The sequence below is a fragment of the Zeugodacus cucurbitae genome, chromosome 5, assembly GCF_028554725.1.
Source record: "Zeugodacus cucurbitae isolate PBARC_wt_2022May chromosome 5, idZeuCucr1.2, whole genome shotgun sequence".
In the NCBI taxonomy this organism is placed as follows: Eukaryota; Metazoa; Arthropoda; class Insecta; order Diptera; family Tephritidae; genus Zeugodacus; species Zeugodacus cucurbitae.
The window spans coordinates 22,245,101-22,263,279 of NC_071670.1; positions in this window are offsets into that span (position 1 = coordinate 22,245,101).

Consider the following 18,179-nt stretch of genomic DNA (forward strand, 5'->3'; position numbering starts at 1 on the left):
TAAATCTGATAAAAATTTAAAATAAATGATTATGAATAAACATTCTTTATGTTTCTATTTGTCGATAAACAACTTGAAAGAAAGTGAACTTTGATAATAAATGTGATAAAATACAAAATAAATGATTATGAATAAACATTCTTTATGTTTTTATTTGTCGGTATTTAACTTGCAGGAAAGTGAACTTTTATCTTACATGTGATAAAATACAAAATAAATGATTATGAATAAATGTTCTTTATGTTTTTATTTGTCAATATTCAACTTGCTAGAATGTGAACTTTGATATTAAATGTGATAAAATACAAAATAAATGATTATGAATAAACATTCTTTATGTTTTTATTTGTCGGTATTTAACTTGCGGAAAAGTGAACTTTTATCTTACATGTGATAAAATACAAAATAAATGATTATGAATAAATGTTCTTTATGTTTTTATTTGTCGGTATTTAACTTGCAGGAAAGTGAACTTTTATCTCACATGTGATAAAATACAAATTAAATGATTATGAATAAATGTTCTTTATATTTTTATTTGTCAATATTCAACTTGCTAGAATGTGAACTTTGATATTAAATGTGATAAAATACAAAATAAATGATTATGAATAAACATTCTTTATGATTTTATTTGTCGATATTCAACTTGCAGGAAAGTGAACTTTGATATTAAATGTGATAAAATACAAAATAATTGATTATGAGTAAACATTCTTTATGTTTTTATTTGTCGGTATTTAACTTGCAGGAAAGTGAACTTTTATCTTACATGTGATAAAATACAAAATAAATGATTATGAATAAAAATACAAAATAAATGATTATGAATAAACATTCACTATGTTTCTATTTGTCGATATTTAACTTGCAAGATAATGAACTTTGATCTTAAATGTGATAAAATACAAAATAAATGATTATGAATAAACATTCATTATGTTTTTATTTGTCGATAAACAACTTGCAAGAAAGCGAACTTTGATCTTAAAAGTGATAAAATACAAGATAAATGATTATGAATAAATGTTCTTTATGTTTTTATTTGTCAATATTCAACTTGCAAGAATGTGAACTTGATCATAAATCTGATAAAATACAAAATAAATGATTATGAATAAACATTCTTTACGTTTTTATTTTTAATATTCATAATAATAATATTTTAATATATTTATGTTTCCAGTTGTCGATAAACAACTTGCAAGAAAGTGAACTTTGATCTTAAATGTGATAAAATACAAAATAAATGATTATGAATAAATGTTCTTTATGTTTTTATTTGTCAATATTCAACTTGCAAGAATTTGAACTTGATCATCAATCTGATAAAAATACAAAATAAATGATTATGAGTAAACATTCATTCTTGCAAGAAATTGAACTTGATCATAAATCTGATAAAAATACTAAATAAATGATTATGAATAAACATTCTTTATGTTTTTATTTGTCGATAAACAACTTGCAAGAAAGTGAACTTTGATCTTAAATGTGATAAAATACAAAATAAATGATTATGAATAAATGCTCTTTATGTTTTTATTTGTCAATATTCAACTTGCAAGAATGTGAACTTGATCTTAAATCTGATAAAAATACAAAATAAATGATTATGAATAAACATTCTTTATGTTTCTATTTGTCGATAAACAACTTGAAAGAAAGTGAACTTTGATAATAAATGTGATAAAATACAAAATAAATGATTATGAATAAACATTCTTTATGTTTTTATTTGTCGGTATTTAACTTGCAGGAAAGTGAACTTTTATCTTACATGTGATAAAATACAAAATAAATGATTATGAATAAATGTTCTTTATGTTTTTATTTGTCAATATTCAACTTGCTAGAATGTGAACTTTGATATTAAATGTGATAAAATACAAAATAAATGATTATGAATAAACATTCTTTATGTTTTTATTTGTCGGTATTTAACTTGCGGAAAAGTGAACTTTTATCTTACATGTGATAAAATACAAAATAAATGATTATGAATAAATGTTCTTTATGTTTTTATTTGTCGGTATTTAACTTGCAGGAAAGTGAACTTTTATCTCACATGTGATAAAATACAAATTAAATGATTATGAATAAATGTTCTTTATATTTTTATTTGTCAATATTCAACTTGCTAGAATGTGAACTTTGATATTAAATGTGATAAAATACAAAATAAATGATTATGAATAAACATTCTTTATGTTTTTATTTGTCGATATTCAACTTGCAGGAAAGTGAACTTTGATATTAAATGTGATAAAATACAAAATAAATGATTATGAGTAAACATTCTTTATGTTTTTATTTGTCGGTATTTAGTTTGCAGGAAAGTGAACTTTTATCTTACATGTGATAAAATACAAAATAAATGATTATGAATAAAAATACAAAATAAATGATTATGAATAAACATTCACTATGTTTCTATTTGTCGATATTTAACTTGCAAGATAATGAACTTTGATCTTAAATGTGATAAAATACAAAATAAATGATTATGAATAAACATTCATTATGTTTTTATTTGTCGATAAACAACTTGCAAGAAAGCGAACTTTGATCTTAAAAGTGATAAAATACAAGATAAATGATTATGAATAAATGTTCTTTATGTTTTTATTTGTCAATATTCAACTTGCAAGAATGTGAACTTGTTCATAAATCTGATAAAATACAAAATAAATGATTATGAATAAACATTCTTTACGTTTTTATTTTTAATATTCATAATAATAATATTTTAATATATTTATGTTTCCAGTTGTCGATAAACAACTTGCAAGAAAGTGAACTTTGATCTTAAATGTGATAAAATACAAAATAAATGATTATGAATAAATGTTCTTTATGTTTTTATTTGTCAATATTCAACTTGCAAGAATTTGAACTTGATCATCAATCTGATAAAAATACAAAATAAATGATTATGAGTAAACATTCATTCTTGCAAGAAATTGAACTTGATCATAAATCTGATAAAAATACTAAATAAATGATCATGAATAAACATTCTTTATGTTTTTATTTGTCGATAAACAACTTGCAAGAAAGTGAACTTTGATCTTAAATGTGATAAAATACAAAATAAATGATTATGAATAAATGCTCTTTATGTTTTTATTTGTCAATATTCAACTTGCAAGAATGTGAACTTGATCTTAAATCTGATAAAAATACAAAATAAATGATTATGAATAAACATTCTTTATGTTTCTATTTGTCGATAAACAACTTGCAAGAAAGTGAACTTTTATCTTACATGTGATAAAATACAAAATAAATGATTATGAATAAATGTTCTTTATGTTTTTATTTGTCGATAAACAACTTGCAGGAAAGTGAGCTTTAATCTTAAATGTGATAAAAATACAAAATAAATGATTATGAATAAACATTCTTTATGTTTTTATTTGTCGATAAACAACTTGCAAGAAAGTGAACTTTGATCTTAAATGTGATAAAATACAAAATAAATGATTATGAATAAATGCTCTTTATGTTTTTATTTGTCAATATTCAACTTGCAAGAATGTGAACTTGATCTTAAATCTGATAAAAATGCAAAATAAATGATTAGGAATAAACATTCTTTATGTTTTTATTTGTCGATATTTAAATTGCAGGAAAGTGAACTTTTATCTTACATGTGATAAAATACAAAATAAATGATTATGAATAAATGTTCTTTATGTTTTTATTTGTCGATAAACAACTTGCAAGAAAGTGAGCTTTAATCCTAAATGTGATAAAAATACAAAATAAATGATTATGAATAAACATTCTTTATGTTTTTATTTGTCGATGTTTAACTTGCAGGAAAGTGAACTTTGATCTTAAATGTGATAAAATACGAAATAAATGATTATGAATTTATGTTCTTTATGTTTTTATTTGTCAATATTCAACTTGCAAGAATGTGAACTTTGATCTTACATCTGATAAAAATACAAAATTAATGATTATGAATAAACGTTCTTTATGTTTTTATTTTTAATATTCAACTCGCAAGAATGTGAACTTGATCATAAATCTGATAAAAATACAAAATAAATGATTATGAATAAACATTCTTTATGTTTTTATTTGTCGATATTTAACTTGCAGGAAAGTGAACTTTTATCTTACATGTGATAAAATACAAAATAAATGATTATGAATAAATGTTCTTTATGTTTTTATTTGTCAATATTCAATTTGCTAGAATGTGAACTTTGATATTAAATGTGATAAAAATACAAAATAAATGATTATGAATAAACATTCTTTATGTTTTTATTTGTCGATATTTAACTTGCAGGAAAGTGAACTTTGATATTAAATGTGATAAAATACAAAATAAATGATTAGGAATAAACATTCTTTATGTTTTTATTTGTCGATATTTAAATTGCAGGAAAGTGAACTTTTATCTTACATGTGATAAAATACAAAATAAATGATTATGAATAAATGTTCTTTATATATTTGTTTGTCAATATTCAACTTGCAAGAATGTGAACTTGATCATAAATCTGATAAAAATACAAAATAAATGATTATGAGTAAACCTTCTTTATGTTTTTATTTGTCGATATTTAACTTGCAAGAAAGTGAACTTGATCATAAATCTGATAAAAATACAAAATAAATGATTATGAATAAACATTCTTTATGTTTCTATTTGTCGATATTCAACTTGCAAGAAAAGGAACTTTGATCTTAAATGTGATAAAATACGAAATAAATGATTATGAAATTATGTTCTTTATGTTTTTATTTGTCGATATTCAACTTGCTCGAAAGTGAACTTTTATCTTAAATCTGATAAAATATGAAATAAATGATTATGAATAAATGTTCTTTATGTTTCCAGTTGTCGATAAACAACTTGCAAGAAAGTGAACTTTGATCTTAAATGTGATAAAATACAAAATAAATGATTATGAATAAATGTTCTTTATGTTCTTATTTGTCAATATTCAACTTGCAAGAATTTGAACTTGATCATCAATCTGATAAAAATACAAAATAAATGATTATGAGTAAACATTCATTCTTGCAAGAAATTGAACTCGATCATAAATCTGATAAAAATACTAAATAAATGATTATGAATAAACATTCTTTATGTTTTTATTTGTCGATAAACAACTTGCAAGAAAGTGAACTTTGATCTTAAATGTGATAAAATACAAAATAAATGATTATGAATAAATGCTCTTTATGTTTTTATTTGTCAATATTCAACTTGCAAGAATGTGAACTTGATCTTAAATCTGATAAAAATACAAAATAAATGATTATGAATAAACATTCTTTATGTTTCTATTTGTCGATAAACAACTTGAAAGAAAGTGAACTTTGATAATAAATGTGATAAAATACAAAATAAATGATTATGAATAAACATTCTTTATGTTTTTATTTGTCGGTATTTAACTTGCAGGAAAGTGAACTTTTATCTTACATGTGATAAAATACAAAATAAATGATTATGAATAAATGTTCTTTATGTTTTTATTTGTCAATATTCAACTTGCTAGAATGTGAACTTTGATATTAAATGTGATAAAATACAAAATAAATGATTATGAATAAACATTCTTTATGTTTTTATTTGTCGGTATTTAACTTGCGGAAAAGTGAACTTTTATCTTACATGTGATAAAATAAAAAATAAATGATTATGAATAAATGTTCTTTATGTTTTTATTTGTCGGTATTTAACTTGCAGGAAAGTGAACTTTTATCTCACATGTGATAAAATACAAATTAAATGATTATGAATAAATGTTCTTTATATTTTTATTTGTCAATATTCAACTTGCTAGAATGTGAACTTTGATATTAAATGTGATAAAATACAAAATAAATGATTATGAATAAACATTCTTTATGATTTTATTTGTCGATATTCAACTTGCAGGAAAGTGAACTTTGATATTAAATGTGATAAAATACAAAATAAATGATTATGAGTAAACATTCTTTATGTTTTTATTTGTCGGTATTTAACTTGCAGGAAAGTGAACTTTTATCTTACATGTGATAAAATACAAAATAAATGATTATGAATAAAAATACAAAATAAATGATTATGAATAAACATTCACTATGTTTCTATTTGTCGATATTTAACTTGCAAGATAATGAACTTTGATCTTAAATGTGATAAAATACAAAATAAATGATTATGAATAAACATTCATTATGTTTTTATTTGTCGATAAACAACTTGCAAGAAAGCGAACTTTGATCTTAAAAGTGATAAAATACAAGATAAATGATTATGAATAAATGTTCTTTATGTTTTTATTTGTCAATATTCAACTTGCAAGAATGTGAACTTGATCATAAATCTGATAAAATACAAAATAAATGATTATGAATAAACATTCTTTACGTTTTTATTTTTAATATTCATAATAATAATATTTTAATATATTTATGTTTCCAGTTGTCGATAAACAACTTGCAAGAAAGTGAACTTTGATCTTAAATGTGATAAAATACAAAATAAATGATTATGAATAAATGTTCTTTATGTTTTTATTTGTCAATATTCAACTTGCAAGAATTTGAACTTGATCATCAATCTGATAAAAATACAAAATAAATGATTATGAGTAAACATTCATTCTTGCAAGAAATTGAACTTGATCATAAATCTGATAAAAATACTAAATAAATGATTATGAATAAACATTCTTTATGTTTTTATTTGTCGATAAACAACTTGCAAGAAAGTGAACTTTGATCTTAAATGTGATAAAATAGAAAATAAATGATTATGAATAAATGCTCTTTATGTTTTTATTTGTCAATATTCAACTTGCAAGAATGTGAACTTGATCTTAAATCTGATAAAAATACAAAATAAATGATTATGAATAAACATTCTTTATGTTTCTATTTGTCGATAAACAACTTGAAAGAAAGTGAACTTTGATAATAAATGTGATAAAATACAAAATAAATGATTATGAATAAACATTCTTTATGTTTTTATTTGTCGGTATTTAACTTGCAGGAAAGTGAACTTTTATCTTACATGTGATAAAATACAAAATAAATGATTATGAATAAATGTTCTTTATGTTTTTATTTGTCAATATTCAACTTGCTAGAATGTGAACTTTGATATTAAATGTGATAAAATACAAAATAAATGATTATGAATAAACATTCTTTATGTTTTTATTTGTCGGTATTTAACTTGCGGAAAAGTGAACTTTTATCTTACATGTGATAAAATACAAAATAAATGATTATGAATAAATGTTCTTTATGTTTTTATTTGTCGGTATTTAACTTGCAGGAAAGTGAACTTTTATCTCACATGTGATAAAATACAAATTAAATGATTATGAATAAATGTTCTTTATATTTTTATTTGTCAATAATCAACTTGCTAGAATGTGAACTTTGATATTAAATGTGATAAAATACAAAATAAATGATTATGAATAAACATTCTTTATGTTTTTATTTGTCGATATTCAACTTGCAGGAAAGTGAACTTTGATATTAAATGTGATAAAATACAAAATAAATGATTATGAGTAAACATTCTTTATGTTTTTATTTGTCGGTATTTAACTTGCAGGAAAGTGAACTTTTATTTTACATGTGATAAAATACAAAATAAATGATTATGAATAAAAATACAAAATAAATGATTATGAATAAACATTCACTATGTTTCTATTTGTCGATATTTAACTTGCAAGATAATGAACTTTGATCTTAAATGTGATAAAATACAAAATAAATGATTATGAATAAACATTCATTATGTTTTTATTTGTCGATAAACAACTTGCAAGAAAGCGAACTTTGATCTTAAAAGTGATAAAATACAAGATAAATGATTATGAATAAATGTTCTTTATGTTTTTATTTGTCAATATTCAACTTGCAAGAATGTGAACTTGTTCATAAATCTGATAAAATACAAAATAAATGATTATGAATAAACATTCTTTACGTTTTTATTTTTAATATTCATAATAATAATATTTTAATATATTTATGTTTCCAGTTGTCGATAAACAACTTGCAAGAAAGTGAACTTTGATCTTAAATGTGATAAAATACAAAATAAATGATTATGAATAAATGTTCTTTATGTTTTTATTTGTCAATATTCAACTTGCAAGAATTTGAACTTGATCATCAATCTGATAAAAATACAAAATAAATGATTATGAGTAAACATTCATTCTTGCAAGAAATTGAACTTGATCATAAATCTGATAAAAATACTAAATAAATGATCATGAATAAACATTCTTTATGTTTTTATTTGTCGATAAACAACTTGCAAGAAAGTGAACTTTGATCTTAAATGTGATAAAATACAAAATAAATGATTATGAATAAATGCTCTTTATGTTTTTATTTGTCAATATTCAACTTGCAAGAATGTGAACTTGATCTTAAATCTGATAAAAATACAAAATAAATGATTATGAATAAACATTCTTTATGTTTCTATTTGTCGATAAACAACTTGCAAGAAAGTGAACTTTGATAATAAATGTGATAAAATACAAAATAAATGATTATGAATAAACATTCTTTATGTTTTTATTTGTCGGTATTTAACTTGCAGGAAAGTGAACTTTTATCTTACATGTGATAAAATACAAAATAAATGATTATGAATAAATGTTCTTTATGTTTTTATTTGTCAATATTCAACTTGCTAGAATGTGAACTTTGATATTAAATGTGATAAAATACAAAATAAATGATTATGAATAAACATTCTTTATGTTTTTATTTGTCGGTATTTAACTTGCGGAAAAGTGAACTTTTATCTTACATGTGATAAAATACAAAATAAATGATTATGAATAAATGTTCTTTATGTTTTTATTTGTCGGTATTTAACTTGCAGGAAAGTGAACTTTTATCTTACATGTGATAAAATACAAATTAAATGATTATGAATAAAAATAAAAAATAAATGATTATGAATAAACATTCACTATGTTTCTATTTGTCGATATTTAACTTGCAAGATAATGAACTTTGATCTTAAATGTGATAAAATACAAAATAAATGATTATGAATAAACATTCATTATGTTTTTATTTGTCGATAAACAACTTGCAAGAAAGCGAACTTTGATCTTAAAAGTGATAAAATACAAGATAAATGATTATGAATAAATGTTCTTTATGTTTTTATTTGTCAATATTCAACTTGCAAGAATGTGAACTTGATCATAAATCTGATAAAATACAAAATAAATGATTATGAATAAACATTCTTTACGTTTTTATTTTTAATATTCAACTTGCAAGAAAGTGAACTTTGATATTAAATGTGATAAAATACGAAATAAATGATTATGAATTTATGTTCTTTATGTTTTTATTTGTCAATATTCAACTTGCTAGAATGTGAACTTTGATATTAAATGTGATAAAATACAAAATAAATGATTATGAATAAACATTCTTTATGTTTTTATTTGTCGATATTCAACTTGCAGGAAAGTGAACTTTGATATTAAATGTGATAAAATACAAAATAAATGATTATGAGTAAACATTCTTTATGTTTTTATTTGTCGGTATTTAACTTGCAGGAAAGTGAACTTTTATCTTACATGTGATAAAATACAAAATAAATGATTATGAATAAAAATACAAAATAAATGATTATGAATAAACATTCACTATGTTTCTATTTGTCGATATTTAACTTGCAAGATAATGAACTTTGATCTTAAATGTGATAAAATACAAAATAAATGATTATGAATAAACATTCATTATGTTTTTATTTGTCGATAAACAACTTGCAAGAAAGCGAACTTTGATCTTAAAAGTGATAAAATACAAAATAAATGATTATGAATAAATGTTCTTTATGTTTTTATTTGTCAATATTCAACTTGCAAGAATGTGAACTTGATCATAAATCTGATAAAATACAAAATAAATGATTATGAATAAACATTCTTTACGTTTTTATTTTTAATATTCAACTTGCAAGAAAGTGAACTTTGATATTAAATGTGATAAAATACGAAATAAATGATTATGAATTTATGTTCTTTATGTTTTTATTTGTCAATATTCAACTTGCAAGAATGTGAACTTTGATCATAAATCTGATAAAAATACAAAATAAATGATTATGAATAAATGTTCTTTATGTTTTTATTTTTAATATTCAACTCGCAAGAAAGTGAACTTTGACCTTAAATGTGTTAAAATACGAAATAAATGATTATGAATTTATTTTCTTTATGTTTTTATTTGTCGATATTCAACTTGCACGAAAGTGAACTTTTATCTTAAATCTGATAAAATGTAAAATAAATGGTTATGAATAAATGTTCTTTATGTTTCCAGTTGTCGATAAACAACTTGCAAGAAAGCGAACTTTGATCTTAAGTGTGATAAAATACAAAATAAATGATTATGAATAAATGTTCTTTATGTTTTTATTTGTCAATATTCAATTTGCTAGAACGTGAACTTTGATATTAAATGTGATAAAAATACAAAATAAATGATTATGAATAAACATTCTTTATGTTTTTATTTGTCGATATTTAACTTGCAGGAAAGTGAACTTTGATATTAAATGTGATAAAATACAAAATAAATGATTAGGAATAAACATTCTTTATGTTTTTATTTGTCGATATTTAAATTGCAGGAAAGTGAACTTTTATCTTACATGTGATAAAATACAAAATAAATGATTATGAATAAATGTTCTTTATGTTTTTGTTTGTCAATATTCAACTTGCAAGAATGTGAACTTCATCATAAATCTGATAAAAATACAAAATAAATGATTATGAGTAAACATTATTTATGTTTTTATTTGTCGATATTTAACTTGCAAGAAAGTGAACTTGATCATAAATCTGATAAAAATACAAAATAAATGATTATGAATAAACATTCTTTATGTTTCTTTTTTATGTTTTTATTTTTAATATTCAACTCGCAAGAAAGTGAACTTTGATCTTAAATGTGATAAAATACGAAATAAATGATTATGAAATTATGTTCTTTATGTTTTTATTTGTCGATATTCAACTTGCACGAAAGTGAACTTTTATCTTAAATCTGATAAAATATAAAATAAATGATAATGAATAAATGTTCTTTATGTTTCCAGTTGTCGATAAACAACTCGCAAGAAAGTGAACTTTGATCTTAAATGTGATAAAATACGAAATAAATGATTATGAAATTATGTTCTTTATGTTTTTATTTGTCGATATTCAACTTGCACGAAAGTGAACTTTTATCTTAAATCTGATAAAATATGAAATAAGTGATTATGAATAAATGTTCTTTATGTTTCCAGTTGTCGATAAACAACTTGCAAGAAAGTGAACCTTGATCTTAAATGTGATAAAATACAAAATAAATGATTATGAATAAATGTTCTTTATGTTTTTATTTGTCAATATTCAACTTGCAAGAATTTGAACTTGATCATCAATCTGATAAAAATACAAAATAAATGATTATGAGTAAACATTCATTCTTGCAAGAAATTGAACTTGATCATAAATCTGATAAAAATACTAAATAAATGATTATGAATAAACATTCTTTATGTTTTTATTTGTCGATAAACAACTTGCAAGGAAGTGAACTTTGATCTTAAATGTGATAAAATACAAAATAAATGATTATGAATAAATGCTCTTTATGTTTTTATTTGTCAATATTCAACTTGCAAGAATGTGAACTTGATCTTAAATCTGATAAAAATACAAAATAAATGATTATGAGTAAACATTCTTTATGTTTCTATTTGTCGATAAACAACTTGCAAGAAAGTGAACTTTGATAATAAATGTGATAAAATACAAGATAAATGATTATGAATAAACATTCTTTATGTTTTTATTTGTCGGTATTTAACTTGCAGGAAAGTGAACTTTTATCTTACATGTGATAAAATACAAAATAAATGATTATGAATAAATGTTCTTTATGTTTTTATTTGTCAATATTCAACTTGCTAGAATGTGAACTTTGATATTAAATGTGATAAAATACAAAATAAATGATTATGAATAAACATTCTTTATGTTTTTATTTGTCGGTATTTAACTTGCGGAAAAGTGAACTTTTATCTTACATGTGATAAAATACAAAATAAATGATTATGAATAAATGTTCTTTATGTTTTTATTTGTCGGTATTTAACTTGCAGGAAAGTGAACTTTTATCTTACGTGTGATAAAATACAAATTAAATGATTATGAATAAATGTTCTTTATGTTTTTATTTGTCAATATTCAACTTGCTAGAATGTGAACTTTGATATTAAATGTGATAAAATACAAAATAAATGATTATGAATAAACATTCTTTATGTTTTTATTTGTCGATATTCAACTTGCAGGAAAGTGAACTTTGATATTAAATGTGATAAAGTACAAAATAAATGATTATGAGTAAGCATTCTTTATGTTTTTATTTGTCGGTATTTAACTTGCAGGAAAGTGAACTTTTATCTTACATGTGATAAAATACAAAATAAATGATTATGAATAAACATTCACTATGTTTCTATTTGTCGATATTGAACTTGCAAGATAGTGAACTTTGATCATAAATGTGATAAAATACAAAATAAATGATTATGAATAAACATTCATTATGTTTTTATTTGTCGATAAACAACTTGCAAGAAAGCGAACTTTGATCTTAAAAGTGATAAAATACAAAATAAATGATTATGAATAAATGTTCTTTATGTTTTTATTTGTCAATATTCAACTTGCAAGAATGTGAACTTGATCATAAATCTGATAAAATACAAAATAAATGATTATGAATAAATGTTCTTTATGTTTTTATTTTTAATATTCAACTCGCAAGAAAGTGAACTTTGACCTTAAATGTGTTAAAATACGAAATAAATGATTATGAATTTATTTTCTTTATGTTTTTATTTGTCGATATTCAACTTGCACGAAAGTGAACTTTTATCTTAAATCTGATAAAATGTAAAATAAATGATTATGAATAAATGTTCTTTATGTTTTTATTTTTAATATTCAACTCGCAAGAAAGTGAACTTTGACCTTAAATGTGTTAAAATACGAAATAAATGATTATGAATTTATTTTCTTTATGTTTTTATTTGTCGATATTCAACTTGCACGAAAGTGAACTTTTATCTTACATGTGATAAAATACAAAATAAATGATTATGAATAAATGTTCTTTATGTTTTTGTTTGTCAATATTCAACTTGCAAGAATGTGAACTTGATCATAAATCTGATAAAAATACAAAATAAATGATTATGAGTAAACATTCTTTATGTTTTTATTTGTCGATATTTAACTTGCAAGAAAGTGAACTTGATCATAAATCTGATAAAAATACAAAATAAATGATTAGGAATACACATTCTTTATGTTTTTATTTGTCGATATTTAAATTGCAGGAAAGTGAACTTTTATCTTACATGTGATAAAATACAAAATAAATGATTATGAATAAATGTTCTTTATGTTTTTATTTGTCGATAAACAACTTGCAAGAAAGTGAACTTTAATCTTAAATGTGATAAAAATACAAAATAAATGATTATGAATAAACATTCTTTATGTTTTTATTTGTCGATATTTAACTTGCAGGAAAGTGAACTTTGATCTTAAATGTGATAAAATACGAAATAAATGATTATCAATTTATGTTCTTTATGTTTTTATTTGTCAATATTCAACTTGCAAGAATGTGAACTTTGATCTTACATCTCATAAAAATACAAAATTAATGATTATGAATAAATGTTCTTTATGTTTTTATTTTTAATATTCAACTCGCAAGAATGTGAACTTGATCATAAATCTGATAAAAATACAAAATAAATGATTATGAATAAACATTCTTTATGTTTTTATTTGTCGATATTTAACTTGCAGGAAAGTGAACTTTTATCTTACATGTGATAAAATACAAAATAAATGATTATGAATAAATGTTCTTTATGTTTTTATTTGTCAATATTCAATTTGCTAGAATGTGAACTTTGATATTAAATGTGATAAAAATACAAAATAAATGATTATGAATAAACATTCTTTATGTTTTTATTTGTCGATATTTAACTTGCACGAAAGTGAACTTTTATCTTAAATCTGATAAAATATAAAATAAATGATTATGAATAAATGTTCTTTATGTTTCCAGTTGTCGATAAACAACTTGCAAGAAAGTGAACTTTGATCTTAAATGTGATAAAATACAAAATAAATGATTATGAATAAATGTGCTTTATGTGTTTGTTTGTCAATATTCAACTTGCAAGAAAGTGAACTTGATCATAAATCTGATAAAAATACAAAATAAATGATTATGAATAAACATTCTTTATGTTTCTATTTGTCGATATTCAACTTGCAAGAAAAGGAACTTTGATCTTAAATGTGATAAAATACGAAATAAATGATTATGAAATTATGTTCTTTATGTTTTTATTTGTCGATATTCAACTTGCACGAAAGTGAACTTTTATCTTAAATCTGATAAAATATAAAATAAATGATAATGAATAAATGTTCTTTATGTTTCCAGTTGTCGATAAACAACTCGCAAGAAAGTGAACTTTGATCTTAAATGTGATAAAATACGAAATAAATGATTATGAAATTATGTTCTTTATGTTTTTATTTGTCGATATTCAACTTGCTCGAAAGTGAACTTTTATCTTAAATCTGATAAAATATGAAATAAATGATTATGAATAAATGTTCTTTATGTTTCCAGTTGTCGATAAACAACTTGCAAGAAAGTGAACTTTGATCTTAAATGTGATAAAATACAAAATAAATGATTATGAATAAATGTTCTTTATGTTTTTATTTGTCAATATTCAACTTGCAAGAATTTGAACTTGATCATCAATCTGATAAAAATACAAAATAAATGATTATGAGTAAACATTCATTCTTGCAAGAAATTGAACTTGATCATAAATCTGATAAAAATACTAAATAAATGATTATGAATAAACATTCTTTATGTTTTTATTTGTCGATAAACAACTTGCAAGAAAGTGAACTTTGATCTTAAATGTGATAAAATACAAAATAAATGATTATGAATAAATGCTCTTTATGTTTTTATTTGTCAATATTCAACTTGCAAGAATGTGAACTTGATCTTAAATCTGATAAAAATACAAAATAAATGATTATGAATAAACATTCTTTATGTTTCTATTTGTCGATAAACAACTTGCAAGAAAGTGAACTTTGATAATAAATGTGATAAAATACAAAATAAATGATTATGAATAAATGTTCTTTATGTTTTTATTTTTAATATTCAACTCGCAAGAAAGTGAACTTTGACCTTAAATGTGTTAAAATACGAAATAAATGATTATGAATTTATTTTCTTTATGTTTTTATTTGTCGATATTCAACTTGCACGAAAGTGAACTTTTATCTTAAATCTGATAAAATGTAAAATAAATGATTATGAATAAATGTTCTTTATGTTTTTATTTTTAATATTCAACTCGCAAGAAAGTGAACTTTGACCTTAAATGTGTTAAAATACGAAATAAATGATTATGAATTTATTTTCTTTATGTTTTTATTTGTCGATATTCAACTTGCACGAAAGTGAACTTTTATCTTAAATCTGATAAAATGTAAAATAAATGATTATGAATAAACATTCTTTATGTTTCTATTTGTCGATAAACAACTTGCAAGAAAGTGAACTTTGATACTAAATGTGATAAAATACAAAATAAATGATTATGAATAAACATTATTTATGTTTTTATTTGTCGGTATTTAACTTGCAGGAAAGTGAACTTTTATCTTGCATGTGATAAAATACAAAATAAATGATTATGAATAAATGCTCTTTATGTTTTTATTTGTCAATATTCAACTTGCAGGAATGTGAACTTGATCTTAAATCTGATAAAAATACAAAATAAATGATTATGAATAAACATTCTTTATGTTTCTATTTGTCGATAAACAACTTGCAAGAAAGTGAACTTTGATATTAAATGTGATAAAATACAAAATAAATGATTATGAAAAAACATTCTTTATGTTTTTATTTGTCGGTATTTAACTTGCATTAAAGTGAACTTTTATCTTACATGTGATAAAATACAAATTAAATGATTATGAATAAATGTTCTTTATGTTTTTATTTGTCAATATTCAACTTGCTAGAATGTAAACTTTGATATTAAATGTGATAAAATACAAAATAAATGATTATGAATAAACATTCTTTATGTTTTTATTTGTCGATATTTAACTTGCAGGAAAGTGAACTTTGATATTAAATGTGATAAAATACAAAATAAATGATTATGAATAAACATTCTTTATGTTTTTATTTGTCGGTATTTAACTTGCAGGAAAGTGAACTTTTATCTTACATGTGATAAAATACAAAATAAATGATTATTAATAAAAATACAAAATAAATGATTATGAATAAACATTCATTATGTTTTTATTTGTCGATAAACAACTTGCAAGAAAGCGAACTTTGATCTTAAAAGTGATAAAATACAAAATAAATGATTATGAATAAATGTTCTTTATGTTTTTATTTGTCAATATTCAACTTGCTCGAATGTGAACTTGATCATAAATCTGATAAAATACAAAATAAATGATTATGAATAAACATTCTTTACGTTTTTATTTTTAATATTCAACTTGCAAGAAAGTGAACTTTGATCTTAAATGTGATAAAATACAAAATAAATGATTATGAATAAACATTCTTTATGTTTCTATTTGTCGATAAAAAACTTGCAAGAAAGTGAACTTTGATATTAAATGTGATAAAATGCAAAATAAATGATTATGAATAAACATTCTTTATGTTTTTATTTGTCGGTATTTAACTTGCATTAAAGTGAACTTTTATCTTACATGTGATAAAATACAAATTAAATGATTATGAATAAATGTTCTTTATGTTTTTATTTGTCAATATTCAACTTGCTAGAATGTGAACTTTGATATTAAATGTGATAAAATACAAAATAAATGATTATGAATAAAAATAAAAAATAAATGATTATGAATAAACATCCACTATGTTTTTATTTGTCGATATTTAACTTGCAAGATAGTGAACTTTGATCTTAAATGTGATAAAATACAAAATAAATGATTATGAATAAACATTCATTATGTTTTTATTTGTCGATAAACAACTTGCAGGAAAGCGAACTTTGATCTTAAAAGTGATAAAATACAAAATAAATGATTATGAATAAATGTTCTTTATGTTTTTATTTGTCAATATTCAACTTGCAAGAATGTGAACTTGATCATAAATCTGATAAAATACAAAATAAATGATTATGAATAAACATTCTTTATGTTTTTATTTTTAATATTCAACTTGCAAGAAAGTGAACTTTGATCTTAAATGTGATAAAATACGAAATAAATGATTATGAATTTATGTTCTTTATGTTTTTATTTGTCAATATTCAACTTGCAAGAATGTGAACTTTGATCATAAATCTGATAAAAATACAAAATAAATGATTATGAATAAGTGTTCTTTATGTTTCCAGTTGTCGATAAACAACTTGCAAGAAAGTGAACTTTGATCTTAAATGTGATAAAATACAAAATAAATGATTATGAATAAATGCTCTTTATGTTTTTGTTTGTCAATATTCAACTTGCAAGAATGTGAACTTGATCATATATCTGATAAAAATACAAAATAAATGATTATGAGTAAACATTCTTTATGTTTTTATTTGTCGATATTTAACTTGCAAGAAAGTGAACTTGATCATAAATCTGATAAAAATACAAAAAATATGATTATAAATAAACATTCTTTATGTTTCTATTTGTCGATATTTAACTTGCAAGAAAGTGAACTTGATCATAAATCTGATAAAAATACAAAATAAATGATTATGAATAAACATTCTTTATGTTTCTATTTGTCGATAAACAACTTGCAAGAAAGTGAACTTTGATCTTAAATGTGATAAAATACAAAGTAAATAATTATGAATAAACATTCTTTATGCTTTTATTTGTCGATATTCAACTTGCAAGAAAAGGAACTTTGATCTTAAATGTGATAAAATACAAAACAAATGATTATGAATAAATGTTCTTTATGTTTTTATTTGTCAATATTCAACTTGCAAGAATGTGAAC